This window comes from Carassius gibelio, chromosome B9 (assembly GCF_023724105.1).
Source record: "Carassius gibelio isolate Cgi1373 ecotype wild population from Czech Republic chromosome B9, carGib1.2-hapl.c, whole genome shotgun sequence".
Taxonomy (NCBI): Eukaryota; Metazoa; Chordata; class Actinopteri; order Cypriniformes; family Cyprinidae; genus Carassius; species Carassius gibelio.
The window spans coordinates 26,858,436-26,883,787 of NC_068404.1; the positions used below are offsets into that span (position 1 = coordinate 26,858,436).

The window sequence follows — 25,352 nt, forward strand, 5'->3', positions numbered from 1 at the left end:
GATGATCTTGTACTTATATACTGTAAATTTCAGCTGTGGTAATACTATGTTAACAGATAGAAATTAACATTACATAGATAGTTGATATTAACATAAATAGTTGATATTAGAAATTAACATAGATAGTTGATATTACCATTACATAAGGTTAGTTAATGCTAATAAAAAAGTAGTTTGTAATGTGTGTAATGTGTTCATTGTTTTTATAGTGATGTTAACAAATTAGATTAGTAAATTTTAGAAACAATAAATGAATGAATGAATGAATGACACAGCTGTCCAAATGTCATTAGGATTTTTTTATAATACATGCATAATGTTATATAATATATATATATATATATATATATATATATATATATATATATATATATATATATATATATATATATATATATATATATATATATATATATATATATATATATATATATATATATATATATATAAAACAGTATTTAATTTTATTGTCATCTACAAATGTATCAGGGTTTCCACAAAAAATTTTAAGCAACAAAAACTGTTCTCAATATTTAAAATAGTCCATGATTTAAATATATCACATTTTAAACATATAATGATGGAATATATATGATATATATATATTAATGTAATAATTTTTTTGAATATTAAGCTAATATCAAATAAATGGAATAAATTTATTAATAAATGGAATAAACCCAAATAAATATTCCTTTTTTCAACAACCCAAATCAATCCACAAATTCATGATGAAGTGGATCTGATCGATTACTATCTGAAGAGCAAGTGAAAGCTTCTGTCTTTATAACACAGCAGAAGCGGGACGATTCCCATCTGCAGTCACTGTTCTGAAGACGCTGCGTGTGGATCTGAATGACTTCTCATCAGTAACAAATGAAAATCCCCTAACAATATGGTGGTAGAAATGTGATGCAATAAGACACGTCCACAGCCGTCTCTTCTGAATAATATATCAGTACACTGTGCACCATCCTCATCTCCCAGGAAATGTCAGAGCCCAAATCTGATTCCAAATGTCAAGTAAACATGAATCTCCTTTGAAAGGTCCGGGAATATTGCTTCATTTCCTCACTCTGGACTGATAAACATGTCGGTCAGGATTGGCTAGGTTGCATATTCTCCCACTCTGTGGTGATGAGACCCGCGAGTCTAACTCTTAATAAAGATGAGAGAGCAGGCCTGTGTCAAGATATGTTTAGATCTCCAGGCCAGGACCGTCTCCCTCAAGGGACTTCTCACACACTCAAAAGTCCTAAATGCCAAATCTTTCCTTTCCTTTCCAAATCTTTCCTTCTATCTTTCAGAAAGTGCCTTGTACTGTCCTAAAGGCATTAGTGTGATATGGTATACTGATGCCACAGCATCACACTGATCGCCCACAGCACATTCTCTGAAGACAAAACGGCCAAGAAAAGCCAATCTGATTGGCTGATGAGACTGCAAACAAAAAAATAATCATGTTCTCCAGCAATGGAAGAGGAACATCTGACTGTCTGTGAAAGAGCCACAAAACTGACTAGTGATCTAGAAATAATGTGGAATATGAAAGTTTCCTGTTCATGATTATTCTTTGCTCGACTCGTGATGGATGCCTCTTTGGCGTGCTCCGCAGTTGTTTTAATTCTTTGTTAGTTTGTCCTGTCTTTAGTTATATACCTGCAATCAGTTTTGCCGGACACAAAATGTATTATTTAATATTTATTATTATTATTATTATTATTAATAATGACATTTATTATTTATATTAGATATTGCATAGATAACACCGCATTAATCTCGGATTCAAAATTTCAGTTTTTTGACAAATTTAAGAAAGGTACAGTACATCATCTAACTTTAAGTCAATGTCTTTGATATTTATGATGCTTGAAATAGAATTAAAATAGAAATTATACAGATTTTAATAGGCTGTCAGTGGAAAAAATACTGAATAATGTGCACCAACAAAACCATGCATGTGCATTAGATTGATAAACGGGGTTTGATTTTTATGCTGATTTTCAGGAAATAAATATTCCTCTGAGCCACTTCATCTCACATTTATATGATGAGTTTGTCTAATCCTCTCCTCTCGTATTCATTCTGTATCTCTGTTGACCCTCTTCTCCTTTCTCAGGTACAGTTTAGCGCTCTCTCTCTCCCCCCCCCCCCCCCCCATCTGTGTGTCTCTGTCATGTGCGTGTCTCTCTCTCTCTCTCTCTCTCTCTCTCTCTCTCTCTCTGTCACAGGTTGTCATTAAAGCCGCAGCAGATGGTGCAGCTGTTGTCTGCTATCTGAGAGGCTCTTCACTCACCAAGGCTCTGCGGCTGTGGACACAACACACTCAAACTGCTGCTGCGCTGGAGAAATGATTTATTAGCTCACACATTCACCATCAAAGAGCCTGGCTCAAATCAGCAGGAAATAGAGCCCTTTACAGCCAGATAAATCTGTTCCAGGCATATTTAATAAACATGACTAAGACAATGTAATTGGAAATACATTCGACCTCATTCTTGTGCCTTTCAGTTCTTCTGAAAATTTAAGTTCTGTCATCATTTACAAAACCATTCGATTTTTTAATACTTCGATTCAGCAAGAGTTCAAGAACTCAAAGTATTGATATTTATGTTATAAAAGATTCATATTTCTTTTGAATTTTCCTTTCATAAAGAATGCTGAAATAAAATGGTTTCTCATGGTTTTCTACAAAAATATTAAGTAGCACAACTGCTGACGTTTCCTGAGCATCAAATCAACATATTACAATTATTTCTAAATAAAATTTGTGAATTTGTAGCTGATGAAAATCAGCTGAACTGATTATGCTTAGGTATTTCACATAAAAAAATGGATGGTATGGACTAGATTTTATATGATTAGAAAAAAATAAAATGCTGTAAAATAAATAAATAAACAAACAAACTTGATGTGACATAAGTAAATGCAGGTAACAGTGCAGCTTTGCATTACAGAAATAAATAAATTTGTTAATATATTCAAATAAAAAACTTATTTTGAATGATAATAATATTTCACAATATTTCTGTTTTCACTGTCTATTTGATCAAATAAATGCAGCCTTGATGGGCAGAAGAGACTTCCTTTATTTACCCTCATGTAGTTGCACTTTCCCTCGTCTGAGGTACATACTGTAAAAGGTTCAGTTGTGCAATATTTTCCATATAATGAAAGCGCATGGAAATGGATGCTTCAAAACAATTCATATGACTTGAGTTCAATACAAACAAGCCTTCTAAAGCCATACGCTAGCTTTGTATAATAAAAAAATAAATCAAAATACTCTCAAATCAAAAATAGCACCATTAGACGTGTCACATCACACATCAAAAGTAACCGGTTCTCATGATATTCTTAGTTCTCTCAGTATATTTGTGAAATTTTGTGATCACACAAGATTGAAATGACATGAGGGTGAGCAAATGATGACAGAATTTACATTTTTGGGGTGATTTCTTTACACTGTTAAACCACCTTTAGAGTTTGAGTAACTAGTTTCATTATGATGCCTGTTTCACTGTAGTAGACTTATTACTGTTCAGTGATGCTCATTTTCAACACACACACTCAAACACTGAGTGAATTGATCTGTCTTACACATTGACCATGTTATATTCAGCCATTCAGGGGATTTTTAAGAGAATATATCAAACGTATTATAAGTTTGCACGTCATTATATAAGAGATCTATAGTGAGATTAATGGTTAGTATAGAAACAAAACACAAAGGCTGTATTTCTATGCGTTGGCACAGACTCGATAATGAGATATGGCTGAGAAAGTATGAGGAGGAGTAGACGCAATTCTCCATATGGCTTCATGCACGAGAATGAGTAAATAATGACGGAATTTATATTTTTGAAGAATTTCTTTAAAGGGACTTTGGAGGCGGCCGACAGACTGGGAATGTCTGCATTTGCAAAAGAAATGCATTTCTGAACAAACAGGAAAGCACAGGGAAGTGAAAGATGGAGAGATCTCTCTCAAAGCCTATTACAATCACATAATTTGTTTTAGTAATTCTTAAATCTCAGACAAGGCTCTCTTCATTAAAATCCTCTGCCACAATAATGTCAGGAATTGAACTTGTGATTCAGCAAAGTGTGACTGCAAGCATCGCCTCGTATCAAAACAACTGCGCAGCTCCGAGCCAATAATATCAGAGCTTCAGGAAAGATTAACTGATATCTCACATCATGCATGAAATGCAGAAATAACGGCTAGCTCTCAAGTGGGAAAATCAATAGGGGAAACAAAGTAATAAACCATTATCTGTTGTAACATGATGCTGTCTCACTTACAGGTAGAATAATAAATAAATAAAAAATACCTGATTTGTTCTTGATTGCTAAATTCAAAGACATTCACATGTGCTTTTTGAAATTACAGTCTGAGATTATTATTTTTGTGAATAGTTCATCCAAAAATGAAAACTTGCTGAAAATGTACTCACACTCCGGCCATCCAAGATGTAGACGAGCTTGATTCCTCATGGGAACAGATTTGGGGAAATTAGCATTACATCCCTTGCTCATCAATGGATGGGGGCAGTGAATGGGTGCCGTCAGAGTGAGTGCTGTATCCACACCATTCCAGTCCATCAATTAACATATTGAAAAGTGAAAAGCTGAAAAGTGAACCATCATTAAGACATTTTTAACTTCAAACCACTGCTTCTGGCTAAAATATGAATGTTCTTTCCATAATATTACTTTCTCCAGTGAAAAAGTCATCTCGACTGAATCAGGAGAGAAATATGCAGAGCGTTATTATGGATCATGGACAGATATTTTGGTCCGAAGCAACAGTTGAAGTTAAACACCTTGATGGATTCGTTTATTAAACACCACGCAGCTTTTTGCTTTACAAGACATTAACTGATGGACTGGAGATGTGTGGATTACTTGTGGATTACTGTGTTGTTTTTATCAGCTGTTTGGACTCTCATTCTGACGGCACCCATTCACCGCAGAGGATCCACTGTTGAGCCTGATTTACTGCTAAATTTCTCAAAATCTGTTCTGATGAAGAAAAACTCACTACCTCTTGGATGGCCTGAGGGTGAGTACAGTTTCAAGAAATTTTAGACTTGCAATTGTAACCTGGCAAAAAAAAAAAATCTGTGTATAAAAGCTCTATAAAGGCTGAGCTAATTTTACCTTCTATCTGAAGAGGCACACAGTCTGTTAAGTTAAATAAAATGCAAATGTATTATGTGATACAGTCCCACAGAAAGTCAATCAGTAAGGCACAATCATTATCCCGTTCATTCAATCTAGTTACTATCACAGACATTGTCTTACTGTAATTGGCCAGTGGGCTGAAATGGGCCTACGGTAATGAGTTTCACTGATGATAGCGTAATGTATCCGCACAGCACAGACGGTAAAAGGAAATGCATACGTCTGAAATGTGCGTTGTTCTCTAAACTATCCCATCAGGATGGACACTTCCCAGAAAGCCTCAAATCTGTTGGCGGAAGATGATGGCTATAATCAGCTATGTGATTAGAATAAGGCTTTGATTGCATCCACCAGGTTTCTCTCTGTAACCTGCGTGAGGAGAGATTCTCTGGAGAGAGCTAATAGGATCTAAAGACCACAGTGAAAATGTGTGAGTCTGAACTGCGTTGCCTCATTATCGGGCCACGCTTGCATGGAGAATGTTAAGCAGGCTGCTCCACACCGTAGGGTGGTACTTCGCATGATAACTTCATCAAAGAGAATATTTCAGAGCACAATGAACCTGGAGACATCAGATGTCATTATAATTATTAAGATATTTCGGAGTTTGAAAAAAGGAGAGCTCAAGAAGTATTATATATCATGCATCAATGGCAAGTTTCTGCTCGGCTGCAATTGCATGGGCAGCTGCCATTCAGAAATGAATTGAGAAAGCCTTTTCAATCTAAATCTAAATCTAGAATTACTACTCAATGGCTGTTACAAGAATTTAAATAACTATTACTGACTGTAAGAAAGTAGAATTAGAATCCAGCTGGATGGATAGATCGATAGACAGAATGACAGATAAATATGGCAGTACACAGATAGATGAAGAACACCTTTCTGATCTTCTGAAAAAGTTCTAAAAAGTCAAACTTTCTTGAATGAAAACAGCATCCTGTGGTTAAAGATATGAGTTCAGCGATGTTCGGCTGGGCTGCAGCAGATCTTCACCCAGCACTCCTCACAGAGGCATGTCGAGGGATTTACACAGATCATAAATAATACATTCATGACCGACTACAGTCAATTCAGCTGGGTCCTGCACTCCAGAGACCTGGATCCCGGGAACACGGACTGAAGTTCAGTTCAGAGCAGAGTGAGAACTTGATTCCATAACACATGGTTTTTGCTACAAGAGTTTCAGAAGCCAGGGATTCACTATCACCATGAAGCGCTGCAGCTCATTTTTGCCAAAAACCACCTACTTATAAATTATCAGTGCTAATTATGAAATCAATACTACCACAATCAAAGACCTCCACTCAAACAACTCTTTGTTCATTCAAAAACTGTTGAAACAGTTAATGGATGGACAGAAAATAAATACATAAATAAAATACTGGGAATTAATGTGTGCAGACTGATTTTTCCAATGTAAACTTAATAAGCGCTAAGTACTGATCTTGGCCAAACATCAAAACTACAAAAGGTCACATTAAAAGGCCCAGACGATCTGTGGATTTCATTTAACCACTAGGCATTAATAATTGTAATAATAAGCACTAAGTCTGTGGAAGCACTTCATTAACATGAGGGAACTGGGGAAAACCATCAGCGTACTGTAACATCAGTAAAGGAAATATGTGAAATATCCACAGACACTGCTTAAAATATTTAGAATAAAATTACAATGGAAAATAATACACTGTTTATAGACTTATATATTATTATTAGTGGGTATTTTAAGTATATAATATTTCATTATATATTTTCAGAATATAATAATACAGATTAGTAAATAATAATAGTGCATTTATCTTGTTGTATAATGTATTTATATTGTGTACCTAATAAAATGTAATTCACAATTACATATAAATATCAAGACTTTTTCATGAATGGATATATGTCTATTATGTGAATATATTTTGCAGCCAAGAAGGAGGAAAATATATAATTATTATTGCAATAATATCAATATTAACAGAACAATTTTGCTGCTTAAAATCCGCTGCTTACATTTTTTCAGAAAAATTCAGGATTACATCACAGAAATAATCATTGTATTTAAAAATTTTCACATAAAACCACATAAAGCCAGTCACATAAAACAACAATATGTAATTAATATTCATGAACCAAGCTGATAAGTATCATAACACTTCTCCCACAGCCCTTTTCAGATTGTTCCTACGCCTCTGTAAAATCAGTTTTGGTATAATTATCAAATGGCTAATGAAAATCCCCAAGATAACAGCAGAAGCAGGATGGTACATGAGTGAAAAAATGTGGTGGTGCAGAAGGTTGCCTGTTGTTTATACGAAACTCACGCTTCTCAAACAATGGGTCCCTAACGCTGTTTATCCACAGGTGAGGCGGCGGCGGCGGCGTGCAGAGCACTCAAATTCAACGTGCTGATAGCACGCAGCTCCAGAGGACGAGAGAGAAGGAAGCAAGATAAGGGAGGATGTAATTAAGGTTTCATTGCCTTTTGTTCCCTAGGCCTGGACTCCACACACAAGATCTAACACACAAAGTGACGATCCGCGCAGCGCATTCACTCAGGGTAAACAGCTGGGCACAGCTGAGTCACAGCACAAATGCTAAAGGTTACCAGGATGACGCTGATCTGAGACCAGTCCTGTGGCGTCTATTTGAGGTTGGGAAAAGCAATGCTAATTTATATTAGCATAACTTTCATGCCCTGCATGCAGAGCGGAGATCCGAATTTAATAAAGGAGATTACGTAATTTTAAGGTCATTTGTACACAGCAGCGCTCTTCTGGGGCGATTACTGTTTCAGAAAACCAGCTCAAATAAAACCCACTAGCCATGAGCTTTACCAGATTCAGTGTGTATGGCAGCGATGCTTCAAAGAAGTCAAACTACTATGGATGTAATGGTATTATCAATAATGTGGTATCGTGATAGCAAAACGATATCATCGGAATAACATGACGATATGAAACGATAGGCAAAGTTGTTTTTTAAATATATTTAAACTTCTTATTCTAACATGAAAGGTCTTTAAAGTTGTGTTTTGGGCCATAATGCTTTTATGTGACCGGCTGAAAGGGAAAGTCATATGCACCTAGGATGCCTTGAGGGTGAGTAAAACATGGATTCATTTACATTTTGTGGTGAACTAACCCTTTAAGAACATAGGTTGGAGCTCTTAATTTTGAGCTCTCAAAGTGCTTTACATAGAATAACTTTACTTTAAAATGTACAAAATGTTAATTTATTTTCCCAAGTCTTCATTTGTCTCTCTTTTTTTTAATATGTCAATAAATATTGTGCCATGGACTCTATATCGATAATTATTATTGTATTTTGAGATTTTGATATTATTATTGATTATTGTTTACATGAACATGTACAATTATGTACTATTAATAATAAATGTATTACTATTTTATAAATTATATCAAAAACAAATAGTGTTTAATAGTATTCAAAAATCTAATTTTGCTATTAGTGTTATATATACACACTCACCTAAAGGATTTTTAGGAACAACACACTAATACTGTGTTTGACCTCCTTTCTCCTTCAGAACTGCCTTAATTCTGCGTGGCATTGATTCAACAAGGAGCTGAAAGCATTATTTAGAGATGTTGGCCCATATTGATAGAATAGCATCCTGCAGTTGATGAAGATTTGTGGGATGCACATCCAGGGCACGAAGCTCCCGTTCCACCACATCCCAAAGATGCTCTATTGGGTTGAGATCTGGAGGCTGTGAAGGCCATTTTAGTACAGTGAACTCATAGTCATGTTCAAGAAACCAATCTGAAATGATTCAAGCTTTGTAACATGGTGCATTATCCTGCTGGAAGTAGCCATCAGAGGATGGGAACATGGTGGTCATAAAGGGATGGACATGGTCAGAAACAATGCTCAGGTAGGCCGTGGCATTTAAACGATGCCCAATTGGCACTAAGGGGCCTAAAGTGTGCCAAGAAACCCCCCTCCCCCCCACATCATTACACCACCACCACCAGTCTGCACAGTGGTAACAAGGCACGAGGGATCCATGTTCTCATTCTGTTTACGCCAAATTCTGACTCCACAATCTGAATGTCTCAACAGAAATCCAGACTCATCAGACCAGGCAACATTTTTCCAGTCTTCAACTGTCCAATTTTGGTGAGCTCGTGCAAATTGTAGCCTCTTTTTCCTATTTGTAGTGGAGATGAGTGGTACCCTGGTGGGGTCTTTTGCTGTTGTAGCCCATCCGCCTCAAGGTCGTGTGTGTTGTGGCTTCACAAATGCTTTGCTGCATACCTCGGTTGTAACGAGTGGTTATTTCAGTCAAAGTTGCTCTTCTATCAGCTTGAATCAGTCGGCCCATTCTCCTCTGACCTCTAGTATCAACAAGCCATTTTCTCCCACAGGACTGCCACATACTGGATGTTTTTCCCTTTTCACACCATTCTTTGTAAACCCTAGAAATGCTTGTGCGTGAAAATCTCAGTAACTGAGCAGATTGCGAAATACTCAGAATGGCCCGTCTCGCACCAACAACCATATAACATATACTATATATAGATATAAATTCAGTCAAGTGTGTCCAAACTTTACACTATTGTTCAACAACTTTAAAAAAATGTTTTATTAATGATGTTGTCCAACTCTAAGTATATAGTTTTTAGCATTTAAATTAAAATATCTGGCTCAACTGTTACTGTATATTAGACCTCACTTTATAGAGTCACAATATCACACAGCACTGCAACATACTACACTGTAAAGCATTACATGGAATGAAAATCAGAGCTTGAAGTGGAAACATTTATTGCCAGTCATTTAGATAGCATCTTGATTGTGTTTAATGAATTTGTGATATGAAACGTCGGCCGTGCTGTTTATGGTCGCCTCTCATTTTTCCTAAAGGGAGGGTGAAGGAGATTTTCGTTGCCTCAAGCCTCATCTGTCCTTTTTCCAAAGCCCACCCCATTACATAAATTCATTTTCATCATGCTGCGACATCTACAAGCGCTACAATCTAATGTAAATGGGTCATTCCTACGATGCAGCACATTTTTCATGTCCTCATATTGGGTGCAATATTAAACTTGCAATTTTTTAAGATGGAAATAGTATTCAATTACTATTTTTTTTGTCATGACAATAATATCATAATCAAGTGAACATAGGGGTTTCTATAATATCATTTACATAACTTCACCACTTGAAGTAGACGTTTATTTCAGTCTGCAGATGCTGCGCTAACGTTTTACAATGAAAAGCTAGAGAAAATATTTCATGTTTTTCTTCTCCAAGCAATATATTATTGTTATACTTAACATATAGTTTTAATTGGGAATTCATTTACAGGTTTTAATATATAAAATTTCAGCAAGTTGCCAATGTTTCTAATTTCAATAACTTTATTTACTAAAATAACAAACTAAAACTAAATATAGCTCAACAGAAACTACTAAAAATGACAAAACTTTCATTAAAATTAAAATGAAAAATAAAAACTACTACAATACATACATACAATACATATTTACATGGACTAAAATTGCCATTTTGGTTTTTAAAAGTTAAAAATGTGTTGCAGTACATGAACGACCAAAATCATGTTGTCAAGTGATCAAAATTATTCATATTTAACCCGTTTATGCTCCATCTTCAGGCTACAATATTATTAAAACTCGAGCCTGTTGAAAAAGGCCTCAGTCAGTGGTAATATTCTAAGGTTTTCTGTCTGCCTTTGGCCTCAGTATTGGCAGTTCGCCTGAGACAGTCAAGTAAACTGTGACCGCTCTGGCCTGTAAGATGCAAATAGCTCAGTTCTGGTCAGCGTCAGGGCAAGAGCAGGGAATTTAGAGTGTATTCTGAGCGATTTAAACTCACCAGGACAGGCAATTTCAATGCTGATCAAATTTTCATCGGTCTTGGCAACTCTCAAACATTTCAAGGACTTTCATGCCAACATTCTGCTGAGTCTTTTCATTTTTCCTCATAATGGAACATTGACTTATTCAAAAGCTTAAATAACAAGACATCTATAACAATGAAGAAGCTTAATGAATCTATAACATTTATAATAAAAGCAGTGAATATAAGCAAACATCCCATGTAGAAATGTCATAAATTTCCCTATATCAAAAGTGATATTCCTATATATATTTCCTATAAGACGATATATAATTTTCACATACATTTGCTTGGTCTCATATATACATCAAAAATTAAGTTACAGCAGGGAATTTACTAAATATCTTCATGGAACATGATCTTTACTTAATATCCTAACGACTTTTGGCATGGATGAAAAAATCACTAATTTTGACCCATACAATGTATTTTTGGCTTTATGCTAAGAATATACCTAAGAATATACCCCACGACAGACCAGTTTTGTGCTCCAGGGTCACACATAAGATTGCTATAGTTAATTAAACTGGAAATTAAAATGAAAACCATGAGAACATTCAAGTGCACGAGACTCTCCAGCCAGCCATCAGGCCGCTGATACATGTTATTTACAAAAGCTGCTTAATTAGACTGCTAGTAAGCTAGTGAAAATGAATAGTTCAGCAAATCATGTTTTAATGTACTTCAAAATGCAGTTTTACTAAGAATCTTCATGAAAGAAACTTGAAGGACTTACTTGTGTTGTGACGTTTCAGCTGTAGTTGAATGGGAAATGCTTGGCTCTCATTCTGAAGGTGAAAGTGTCCTGCTGGGAGAAAAAACAAAAACACCTTGATTAGTTCAATATGAGTTTTCACACTCATCTATGTGCATCCATGTGCAGATGTTCTGTAAAGCAGTGGTTTTGATTGTAAGTGCCAACTAAACATGTGCTAGAATTGTCTATAATACATCCATAAAATCAAACACTGCAATGTTTTTTTTATTATATAATAATGCTATCAAAAAATACAGTGAATTATAACATTTTGGAAATTGTGAAATATTATTATAATTTAAAATTAATGAATTTATAATAAGTAATATATACACACACACACACACACACAGATAGAAGGATAGAGAATGACTGAACGATAGATAGAACAGCCAAACGGATGGATGGATGGATGGATGGAAAACTTGTAACTGTTTTAACTGATTTAATTAATTCATTTTAATAGTGCACATTTTTTTTCTAGGATTCTTTTAATGAATAAGGGGTGTAAAAGAACAGCATTTATTTGAAATAAAAAATCTTTTGTAACATTATAAATGTTTTACTGTCACGTTTGATTAATTTAATGTGACCTTGCTGAATAAATATATTTCTTTCATGTTATTAAATAAATATGTCTTTCAGACCCCAAAATTTTGAGTGGTAGTTTATATTGACTCCTGTATCTCAAATCCTACATTTAGAAAGGCTTTAAAAACAGGGAGAAATATCACTGCAAATATATACAACGCAAAGAAGAATTTGAAATTCTTAAGCTCATGATGCTTTTTGACAATAATGAAACGTATGCACAGCATCACCACCAGTTATGCTGAAATTCAACAAGGATTATTTTGAAGTAAACAGCTTTGTTTTGTTTTTATTTGTTTTGTTTTTTTGCAGCTCTACAATGAACATAATTTGACTCTTTGAATGTTGCAGTATTGAACTCAAAGCTTTGGCCCTCTGAGGCTGAAGAAAATAAGACTAGTTCATATTGATGATTATAATCATGTACTGGCTCTCCCTACAGATTCTGTTATGGGTGTACAAGTGAAGAACAGCTCACATTACTCAAGATATTACAAAAACAAATTAAGCTTTTTAATGCTTCCAGTGAGACCTTGGTCGGGTTTTTACACAGAAATCTGAATACACGGATGTTGCTGAAGCAAACTAAACTCCTCATCTAACAGCGTGTCCTAACCAGACGTGATACAAAAATCAATGAAGCAATCTGTCTGCGATGGTGGAGTAAAACTGCAGCCGCTCTGGTCTGTGAAATGCAAATAGATAGGGACTAGACAGTGCGTCAGAGTTTAGAAGACTTTTTAAATGATTAAAGCCAGACAAATTCAAAGCTGATCAAATTTTCACCTTCCTTGGCAACTCCTGGACAGTTCATGGAGAAGTGTTGTTATTGTTAACTGATAAACTCAAAATTATCTAAGTATAATTTTAATTTTAATTAAAACCAAAATAAATAAAATTAAATCAAAAATTAAAATAAAATTGAAATAAAATACAAATATAAAAAAAACTAAACTAATTGAAAATTATAAAAGTTGCCCAAAAAACAAACTGAAGTCAGTTTAATTTTAAAAACTAAAATAAAAATGTTAATAAAACTAAAACAGACATAAATAAATAAACCATTTTGAAATATTTAAAAAAGAAAACAATTATTAAAATGACAAAACACATAAAATTAAATAGTTAAAATATATTTAAAACAAAAGAAAAAAAAGAAAAATGAATAAAATGTCAAAAGCACATAAAATTATCACAAAAGAAAACTGGAAATTAAAAATAAAATAAAATTAATAAACACTTTAATAGTACATGAAAATACTAAAATAACTCTCTCAATGACAGTCATGTCTTATAGCTATACATCTAACAGGCAACAGTCAATTTGTCTGTCCACAACGAATGCAAAATGTCCATAACATCACAAATTCATGGCTAACGTCTGATGTTCAATATGCAATTATGCATGATTTTAGACAAATGAGATTTCACCATGGGTGGAGCTACCTTGTGCAACAACATAAAAACAGCAGATGATTGATAAAATATCACACAACATCCTTCTATTAGTGAGGTCAACTAGTCAATTATTATTATTATTTTTTTTTTACTTTGTGTCTGACTTTAGAGTGCCATGCTTAAGCATGCTTTACCAACACAGTCTGCACAATAAAACCCAGTCTGAGCGTCTCATTTCTAAATCCATTTTCTTCGACCAGCAATTCAAGATTCAATAATACATTTTGAGACAATTACTGCCAGAGTTCAGATCACCTGCTGTGTTCCCTTTATTGTGACGGTCTGTAAGCCACCTTATTTTTGTTCGGACAGTTTTCTGCAATAAAAGGATGTCTGTCAAAGTGCTGTGTATTCCCACACACACACACACACACACACACACACACGCACCCACACACACACACACACACACACACACCTCAACTCAATATATCCTCAAATCTGTCTACTTAAATGATTCTCAAACTTTTTGACCCAAAAGGCCCTCCATTTTCCAACACAATATTTGAAAACAATTCTTTTTTGTTTTTCTTTTTTTGTTTTGTTTTGGTAATTGTGGTAATTTAAATGATTAATTTTCTGAAAAGAAAATGGGAATGTCGACATATTAATTAAATTAAATACAATTCATATAGACATTAAAGTATATTCTAGATTCTTTGGATGCTTGTTTCCATCACTCAATAAAGGAAGGCACAAATGTGAGATATTAACTCACAGTTCTATTTTTCACACATTTGTGAGTTTATATCTGCCATTCTGATATTTAAATTCACAACTGAGAGTTTATATCTTGCAATTCTAGGAAAATAGTTTTGTGAGATACAATTTTACAGATAAGCTATTACAGAATGCTGAATTTACTTGAACCCAAAATTAATCATGGTTAATGAAATTTATATTTTAACACTCACAGTTTCTTTTTTTTAAATCATTTAAATTGTCAGAATTGATCTCAGTTTTGAGAAACAAAATATGAGAATCTGAGAGTTTATAACATGCAATTCTGACTTTATTTCTCAGAATTGCGAGTTTATATTTCGCCACTCTAAAGACACAGTTGCCATTTTTTTATTTTTTATTCAGTAGCTTGTACCATTAGATTCTATACCCTGAGATATTCTGTGATATCCTCAGACCCTCATCCAGCTCTTTCGTGTACCTCTTGGCCACCAGCGCTGAGGTGGTCTGCAGTATATATATCCTATGTAAAGTCATTTTTAACTATTATGTGACCTTATTGCACCAACTCTGCATAGATGATAGCTCAAAAGACCATTTCGCAAAAAATGAATATCTAAGAAAACAAACAAACAATCAAAAAACCTAGAGCGAGCATGACCTGGAACTCTACTAAAACAGTTCAGATTTCACCCCCCACCCTATATTCAAAATGAAAATACGCCATTATCTATAAGTATTATCTGTGTCAACACAGTAAGTTAACAAGTAACATGCAAGAGACTTATATATCCAGTTTACCAGAGCAGCAGCAGCTATACAAAACTCCCTCTATATTTAATAAAGCCTGACATCTGCTTATGTTTCTGTGGCTCGTTTGCATCCATCTCAGCGGTGAGATTAAAATGATGGGGGACTCCTTAGAGACGGCTGCTAGCAACTGCATGGATCAGCATCCGTGCTGAGAATACCACCGCAGAGACAAAGACACCCACCACACACCAGCAAAGACAGAGCAACTGCTGGGAGATCCAGCCGCCCTCAAGTCCTGCTCTGAAGTTCTGTCATGTCACCTGCCTTCACTTTGTCATCCGTGAAGATTTCGATTCTCACAGACTGGTGCGTGATAAAGCAGGAATGAGAGCTCACCTCTTCACATGTACTGATGAGGCTGCAGAAGCTCTTTTGCGTTTGACAGCTGAGCCTTCACAGACACCAAACCATTCATTCTACAAGGATTTATTGTCTGGCGAGACCATCGGATTTTGCTAGCATAGATGGATGCGACCCAGAGGAACATTTTATTGCTTCTCATCCACAGCTCCATAGACTTTCCAGTCATGTTTCATTTCGGTATCAACTCAATCTCAGATGTCTCAAACTTCTTTTGAGAAATTAAAGCAGACACAGATGAGTCAATTGATGAGACAAAAGATGAGACATCCAGTGAGAATAAAGAGATATAAAAAATACAGTAGAAAGTCGAAAGATATATGTAGATAATACATATAAATATACATATATAAAGAAATAAAAGAAAACAAAAAAAGTAGAAAGAAAATGTAGAAAAAGTCCATTGTTTGTGTGTATAGACAGACAGACAGACAGACAGACAGACATACAGGCAGACAGACACACAGACAGACAGACACACAGACAGACAGACACACAGGCAGACAGACAGACACAGACACACAGACAGGCAGACAGACACAGAGACACACAGACAGAAAGACATACAGGCAGACAGACACACAGACAGACAGACACACAGACAGACAGACACACAGGCAGACAGACAGACACAGACACACAGACAGGCAGACAGACACAGAGACACACAGACAGAAAGACAGACAGACAGACAGACAGACAGACAGGCAGACAGGCAGACAGACAGACAGACAGACACACAGACAGACAGGCAGACAGACAGACACACAGGCAGACAGACAAACACACAGACAGACAGACAGACAGGCAGACAGACAGACACGCAGACAGACAGACACACAGGCAGACAGACAGACACAGACACACAGACAGACAGACAGACACACAGACAGACAGGCAGACAGACAGACAGACAGGCAGGCAGACAGACAGACAGACACACAGGCACACAGACAGACACACAGACAGACACGCAGACAGACAGACAGACAGACAGACACGCAGACAGACAGACACACAGACAGACAGACAGGCAGACACACAGACAGATAGACAGACAGATAGACAGACACACAGACAGACACGCAGACACACAGACAGACAGGCAGACAGACACGCAGACAGACAGACAGATAGACAGATAGACAGATAGACAGATAGATAGATAGATAGATAGATAGATAGATAGATAGATAGATAGATAGATAGATAGATAGATATATGTGTACAGTATACAGCATGTGTGTTTAATATATATTAACATATATTTCATTGATTTAATATATTAAATCATTTATTAATGACATGTCTACATGTTAACGTCTATATATAGACACATATAGTCAGTTACATCAAATTGCACAAAATATAAAAAAGACAAGAACATACATATTACAAATCTTAAAGGACTGATAACATTAGTAAGAGTAGCTTCTAAAAGTGCAATCATGAGGCTATGCAATAAGCTTAACAGGAAAATTCACAGAAACGAAATTATGGTTCTCCATAAGTGTCTCCAAATAATATTCTGTTCACACAATCTCCAGGGGTTTCTTATTACACTGACTTTCGCTCTGAACGCAGTAAAATCTATAAGGCCTCAGGTCCTCCACCTACTGCTCTTGAGCTGTGGCTTTTATCAGGAGAGTTTTCTGTCAATGAAGAGCAGATCCTTGTTCTCCTGTGACCTTGCTGTAGCCTCTGCTATCTGGAATTGTGATGGAGGATGTATTTACACTCACCTTCACTGTATGAACAGTGCAGCACATAAACCCAGAGGAATTCACTGGCGCTCTGCCACGCGGAGGTCATCAGAAAAACGTGCTAAATCTCACATGATTTCCCTCTGCCTATTTCATGCATACAGCTTTTCTTTCATAAATCATTATGCAATTCAGGACTGGTGGACAGGAACAATTAGTGACTAATTTTGTGATTTCCTGACCCATAGGAAAGAAAAAGCATGCATGAGATCTCTGTAATATCTTCACTGGTTCTTGCATCAATGAGGCTAAATTGACTTCTAGTTAAGTCTGTACCTTTTCAGGTGTTTCTCTCAAAAAATAGTACCTTTAGTGGTCCAACAGCTTGTCATTGGGAAAGTTCTCACAAAGGCACACCTTTACAACTTATTTTCACCTAAAGAGTTCAAACAGTGCTGTACAAGTACATATTACCACCTTAAGGGTACACATTGCTGCTCTAAGGAATCTAATACACACTGTAGGGTTTAAAGAAGGTGCAAAGATGTCCCTTTGTGAGTTCTGCTCCAGTGACAAGCTGTTGTACCTCTAAAGGGACAATTTTTGCACATTTTTTGTTTTGACAGTTTAAGAAAAACACCCCATACATATGAAAGCGTGTTTCCACCACAGGATGGAAACTAAAATTAAAAAATGAAAAAAAAAAGAAAATAAAATATTTTTTTTTCCTCACAATTCTATGTTTATATTAGAATTAATGTAAACTCAGAATTGTGAGAAATAAACTCAAAAGTGTAAGATATACAATTAGACTTACAAGTCGTAAATTAAAAACTGTGAGAAATAAAATTCGAAATTGCGAGATATAAACTCATAATTTCAAAGTTATGAACACGTAATTGCGAGACGTAAACTCAGAATTCCAAAGTCGTAAACACAGAATTGCGAGATGTAACCTCAGAATTCCAAAAATAGTAAACACAGAATTGTGAGATTTTAACTCAGAAATATTTGGAATAAACGTAGAATTGCAAGATGTTAACTCAGAATTCCAAAGTCACAAACAAAGAACTGGATTTTATTGGTTGAAGAAAAGCTAATCATTAATAAAATAATACAAAAAAGAATAAATAAATAAATAATAGAAAATTAAAATAGAAATAGAAACACTAAACACTTTAATTTGTTTACCTGCATGCCATGTGGCTATTAACTGACATTAGAGAACTATGAACATGCATAAGTGTTATTGAAATATGAATTTAAAATCTTTGGAGGATTTTTTTTTATATAAATATTTTAGGAAAAAAAAAATTAGATGAGGAAAAAGGTTTGCGAATCCCTGAACCACATTATACATATTTTCTCACTCTCTCATGTGTCTTGTTGATAACGCAAACCAGAGGAGGCAGATGAAATCAAGCTTGAGCTTAGACCAAGAGCAGAGTGAAGCCTCACTCTTTTATGATTACGTTTTAGCTCAATAAAATCCCAAAGTAATTAGATTTCTTAGAAACGGAGAGAAAAGCGTACGATCACATTCAGGGGTGTGATTTATTAGTGCAAGTTTAGATCTAGTCTAATCAAAGAGTGCAGAGTTTGTTCTGCTACCTGCTGTCTGCGGTCCAAATCTAATACAGGCCACAGCAGGCTGACTGTCTGGTTAAAGGCTTTTACATGTCTGACCATATTGAATAAAACTGTCAATTTTCACATTTACTTCCTATTAATACAAGGACTTAAAAACATTTTTCACAGTACATATCAGCATAATCTTTTTCTTCTTAATACTTACTAGCACAAAATAGAGAAACAAAATGCATGTTTGTTCTGTTGCATGTAAATGAGATTGTGCATTACCAACCTAACATAACAACATAAACTATAGAGCTTCTTTAAGACAGATCTGAATGATACTTTTTTCATTATCAATTACTAAAAAGTCTTTAGTCTTTGCTCACACCATGATATGCTGGTTAGACAAAACTCTTAAAAATAAAGGTGCTTCATGATGCCATAGAGAAGAACCTTTTTGTCTTTAACATCTGAAGAAACGTTCTGTTTCACAAAAGGTTATTTGGGGTAAAAAGAAAGATTATAAAAAGGTAAGAAAGAGATGGTTCTTAAAAGAACCTTTGACTGAATGGTTCTTTGTGGAACCAAAAATGGTTCTTCTATGGCATCACTTGAATAAACTTTTGGAGCACCTTTATTTTTAAGATTGTAGACCAAAATGTTTAGAACTTTTTTGTAAGCCGAACCCTTCACCTAGAATATTTACTTGAAGAGATTTAATAAGAGTTAATGTTTCAATAATTTTAAAAACACATCTGAATGTTAAAGGTTCTCTGATGTTGGTTAATGGTCACGACATGCATGTAAACGAATAAAATATTTCATCCTCATTAGTGTTATCTTGCAATTTTTATTTTATATCTTGCAACTGGTTTCTCAGAATATAGAGTTAAGATCTTCTAATAAATAAAATATGATCCTTTTTAAAATACTTTTTTAGTGTTTTATTTTGATGGTTTTTGTTTCACAACCATTTTTTATATTTGAATCATACATTTTTATGTTTAAATTAAATATTGTCTCAAACCCCCTACAGTTCACTCTGAAACCTGAGACCCCCCCCCCTCCCCCCAAAAAACATCTAAACAAATATGCCAGAAAATCTGATTTTTGCAGCCTGTCTGAACAGATCTAGCGTCATACGGCTGTCCAAACTGATTGTCAAATGTGCGATGTCAAAGCAGGTTTTGGCTACATTGTCAGAAATAAATGTGTCCACAAGGACAGTAAAACCTGAAATCAGCAGCCAACAGGCTCCATGAGAAACACAGCTTCATAAACATTTATCTGATCGATGTCTTAATGAAGATGTGAGGATGCAGAAAGACTTGTGTGTCAGAATAATACAAGAACTGGATGTACAGTATCCAGACTAATTCAGCAGAGACGCAGTGACCGTACACATGCACTGAAATCTGTTTCCCTGTCAACTTTGGGGACATGAACAGATGACAAATGTCTCTTCTTTTAGCCTATACACACAATTTCTTTAATTTTCCAGTCTGTTTCTGGCTGTTTCATCTCGTATGCTCGACTACAAAGTCAGAAAATTGGACATTTAGATTCTAATTTACTGTAAACCAGTAAATAATAAATGCATGTTTTGAGCTCAAACGATTGGGCCCCAGCGTTTTCCTTTACCTCTCCAGAACCTCACATGTTTCAAATGCTATTTTAAAACAGCATTTTAAGACGTCCTAGATGAAGTCCAATGTGAAGAGCCTCTGTTTGTCTTTTAGTGCTTCTACTGCAGAACATTTTGTACGAATATTGTAGAAAATGTTTAGTACAGACTTGCTAATGTTGCTGAAGGACATACAAGTATCACTTCATTATCAGGGACCTCGCTATTAGGGAGAAATCACTCAAACAGATCAAAACACAAAAACATGCATCCCGGCATAGCTACATATAAAAGATTTACAGTACATTCTTTGTTTCGCTTTACATTTGCACATATATTACTTGCATTAAGATATGTTACCTGTTGCACATACTAAGATACACTGTAAAATTCACTATATATTCACTATAATTTATATAATTGTGCTTTCTGTGGTGCCATTATCGTGTTTTAATGTTGTTTTAATACCATTTATTTTCTTAAACAAGAGCTAAAAATCACTTCAAACTGTCCACTCACTTGAATCACAAAACTGTTCAGTCTCACTCAAAAACTGTTCATGGATCTCTATGAAGCACATTTTTGCATGCATTAAAATGTTTTAGGATGAATCAATATAGTTACTGCTATTTAATACTATGTCTTGTTGTAATGGTTCATATTAAACAGTGCATTGCAAAAAAGAAAAAATCTTAGTATTTCGGTCTTGTTTACATTTTTAAATCAAGATATATTTACTTGAGAACCAAGTAAGACGTCTTGAGAAGTCTTGTTTTCTGAGATTTTTTCTTAAAATTAGACATTTTTTTCTTGCTTTATGCAAAAACTGACCAAATTTGAATATATTTTTCAGAAAACAAGGCTTAATGTCTTGTAATGTCATTTTTCCAGAAAATGTATCGTGATTTAAGAATGCTTAGGTATGTGTAATGGAAACAAGACACAAATCCCAAGTAAGAAAATCATTTCTTTTGTGATGTGTGGAAAACATTGATTATTCGACTGTATTTCTGCGAACCTCCTTAAGCAGTAAGGAGTTGAGAATGCTTGGCTGAACAATCTTCACAGCAGTTTCTCATTGTTTTTGATTGATAAAGAGTGTTCCCTGAGCAGATGGCCGAACCAACTGCACGAGGCCTGGGGTAGAGAGCTGCGATTCTGCATTTGGGGCATCTTACAAGACAAAACCCTGGAGGAAACAAGCACCCTCTCTTTCTCTTCATCACACGCATGCAGAGCACATGCAGGAGGAGGTGACAGAGGACACTGAAGGCCTATCATCACTCAACAATAGCTTACTGTGAGTGGGAGGAGTGTGTGTTTGAGACAGACTACACACCATATAAACTCAAACTGAGGTTATACTGAGACGAGATGAACTTTGTTTCATATCTGAAATTTGTGTGCTGCTTTGAAACAATCTCTACTGTAAAAACATACATATGTGATAGATCACCCAAAAATAAAAAATCTGTCAGCATTTATTCACGCACATGTTCTAAATCTGTATGAGTTTCCTTCATCTGTTGAACACAAAAGAAAATATTTTGAAGAATGTGGGTAGCCAAACATTTGACTTCTACAGTATTTGTTTATATGGCTACCATCAACTGTTTCAGGTGAATTATCCCCTTAAATGTGACTTTAATTGACTAGATGGACTAAAGGAGAAGAGAGGATGTTTAGAAATAGTTATGCCTGACTTACATACAATTCATGCATTTGAGGTATTTTTGGTCACACAGGTTAGTTAACTGTTTTGAGTCAATTAGTGTTTCATTTTGAATAATTTGAAGAGTTGTTCACTCAGAGAATGAATAGTTTGGAGCAGTTTTACACAGATATCTAAAGCATACCACAGCTTCTTTTTATCTCTAGATTAAAATAAATGTAAGATTTTTACAACAAATATGAAATTTTAAATAGTCAGAAAGCCACTAATTTAATTTATTTTTTGTTTATTTACAAAACATATCCTAAAGAATTAGGCTACAACAAACGTTGTGTGCATATTTGCTTTTTAAAGAATTGTTTTAGTTTAAAAATGAGCAGACTTTTACAATGTTACAAAAATCCTTATTTACTCCAAATATTCCATATAAAATATTTTCTAAATAAATGCATTTTTTTTATTTATATTAATCCTGAAAAACTGCACCACAGTTTCCACAAAATATTTTATATTTTAATAGATAATGTAAGAAAATGTTTTACAATACATAGTTTTTACTGCATTTTTTATCAAATAAATTCAGCCTTTGTGAGCAAATTTATAAAACATGACCAAAAAATTAAATTTATTTTTAACGCAACTAACTTATTAATTTTAATCTTATCCTTGTTGTTGTAATAAGTAGTTTATCTAGCTGAATTAAATTTTAGCAGTTTGCCAAACACAGAGAGAAGAAGAAACAGGAGGAGAAGAGTGAATGAGACAAGAGGAGACAAGACAAGATGAGAGCAGAGAACAGGATGAGAGGAGAGGAGAAAAAAAGAAATGATCAAATTACCCTGGGAATTACCATCTGACACCATGCAGACAGAGATAGAGAGAGAGAGAGAGAGATGAAGAGAGACAGCAGCAAAAGATCAGTGTGAGTAGCACTGCCATGATCTACAGCAGATGCATTCATCCTCTTTCTGAAGAAACACTCCACACTCAACCTGCTACAACAAAATCAATGTTTTACCTTACTCCCGGCCTGAAACGCTGATTTATGCACAGGTGAGAGAGAAGAGCAGAGCACTGGTGTCAAGTCGCATTCAAACGCAGACAAAAGAGCCAAAAACAGCAATCTGACATGAGTGCAGGCAGAGAACACAGCATCTCCGTATCCATGAGAGTCTCAGACGCCACACCACAGCCTGAGGAGGATCTGACACTATCATTCAGTGACCTTTCCTGTGCAATTTCACAGCAACTTCAATTTGTCAAACTAGCGTAAATTGGCACGGATCTGTGACTTCAGCTTGTGTTAGAGGAACACGTTATGTTCTCCTTGAGAAATGCATCCGCTGCACCTGTGCACGGGAACCAAATGAACTCGCTATTATTTAGGTTTATCAGCAACTTCCCCCAGCTGTCCACAATACAGCAAAACAAGCATATATTACCCATGGACACATACTTGGATGATAATATTTTCTTTTTATGTAAAAAAAATAAAAATAAAAAAATGCTAACTAAGGCTGCATTTATAGTATTAATAGTAATAATGCGAAATAGTATTACCATTTAAAATAACTATTCTCTATTTGAATATGTTTTTAAAAAATGTATTCAACTGAATTCCTTTGATGCAAAGTTAAACATTTCCAGTCTTCAAAGTCACATGATCCTTCAGGAATCATTCTAATAGGCTATTTACTTTACTCTATGAACTTTTTTTGGACACATCTACGTTACAAAAATAAAAAATAAAAATACACTTGTTTTGGAAAACTTCCTTAGGGAACTTTAGATGTAGACAAAAAAATTGATTACATAACACATTTAATGGTCTTAAACAAGTATAACATTCTAAAAAAAAGAGTTAGGTAAATTCATTCAAACTTAAAAGTTTAAACAAATGTTAAAAATGATATTTTGAACTTAATGCTGACTACCAGAGTTGATTAGAAAATCAAAAACAAGAAAATAAGCAGAAAAAAAATCAGGTGCATCAAAAATCTATGTTTTAAGGGTTAATGATCAAACATTGGGGAGGGTTTAGAACCAAATATTACTTGACAGATCCCTCAAGTTTTCCAGAAAAATCCACAAAAGCCTACCAGCTGGTGAAACATAATGAAAGTAATAAAAATACAAAGTATGTATTCTTAGTTTTAAGCTCTTCAGGTGCATCACCTCACCTAAATTCAACACCCTTTAAACACCAATGCTACATTTTTGAGAAAAGACAGCTGATCTGAAGAAGAAAACGGAAGCAACAAAAGCTTGAGGAAAAATGCAGTGTTGTTGGTGTTTAAAGACACACTAAATGATTTCTGAAAAAGAGAGAGCTGTTCTACACAAACACAGCCGTCCCTCCTCATCCACCTGCTCTATTTATTGCCTCCGGTCTGACATTGACCTGCAGAACCCAGGAGCTCAGGCTGACCCTGCACAGGTCTGCTGTGTATCGTACGATTGCAGAACTGTAGGTTCAGTTTTTAACACTGGCATGAATATCAAACTGTACAGGTGCAGCATGTTTTGCCTACACAGTCAAACTGCCTGTTACAGATGATCAGTAGTTCTTGTGTAGAAACGAGTATTTATATACACACATAAATCCTAGAGTCTACTGCTGTTTGTTCACTGAATAAAAATATCTAACGACACACTAGAGATTCACAATGTTCCAGGTCTAGGTTAAAAATCTAGGTTATTAAAAGAATAAAGCTACATGTATTTTATTGCATTATTTCATTTAAACGCAATATGATTTGAAAATAATGTGTTTTTGAAAACATGCTGAGGTTATATATAAAAAAGTAGTCATCGTGTTTTTATTCATTTTTTTATTTATTTGACATTTATAATTAAATCTTTAGGTTTGTGTTCCAAATGCAAAGAGAAAATAATCAACTAAGAACATCTCATTTGTAAAATGCATTTACATTTAAATGTAATATGTATCATAAGTTATGTTTAAGTCCACTTTCAAGTTTACACACACACACACACACACACACACACACACACACATTGTTTGAGATATGGTTTGGATATATCTAAGACTTCT

At 34.9% G+C, this 25,352-nt stretch overlaps 1 protein-coding gene across 4 annotated transcripts in view; it reads right to left on the minus strand.

Annotated features, from left to right (window-relative positions):
• LOC127964516 (beta-1,3-galactosyltransferase 1-like) overlaps nucleotides 1–25,352 on the minus strand; it is a 140,184-nt gene that overhangs the window by 33,555 nt on the left and 81,277 nt on the right. For 3 of the 4 annotated variants that reach the window (XM_052564734.1, XM_052564738.1, XM_052564736.1), the window contains exon 3: nucleotides 11,800–11,868. The gene's annotated coding sequence lies outside the window, so the exon portion shown is untranslated. Of the gene's footprint in view, nucleotides 1–11,799; nucleotides 11,872–25,352 lie in introns of all 4 variants that reach the window. The other variant, XM_052564735.1, reaches the window with a different exon arrangement.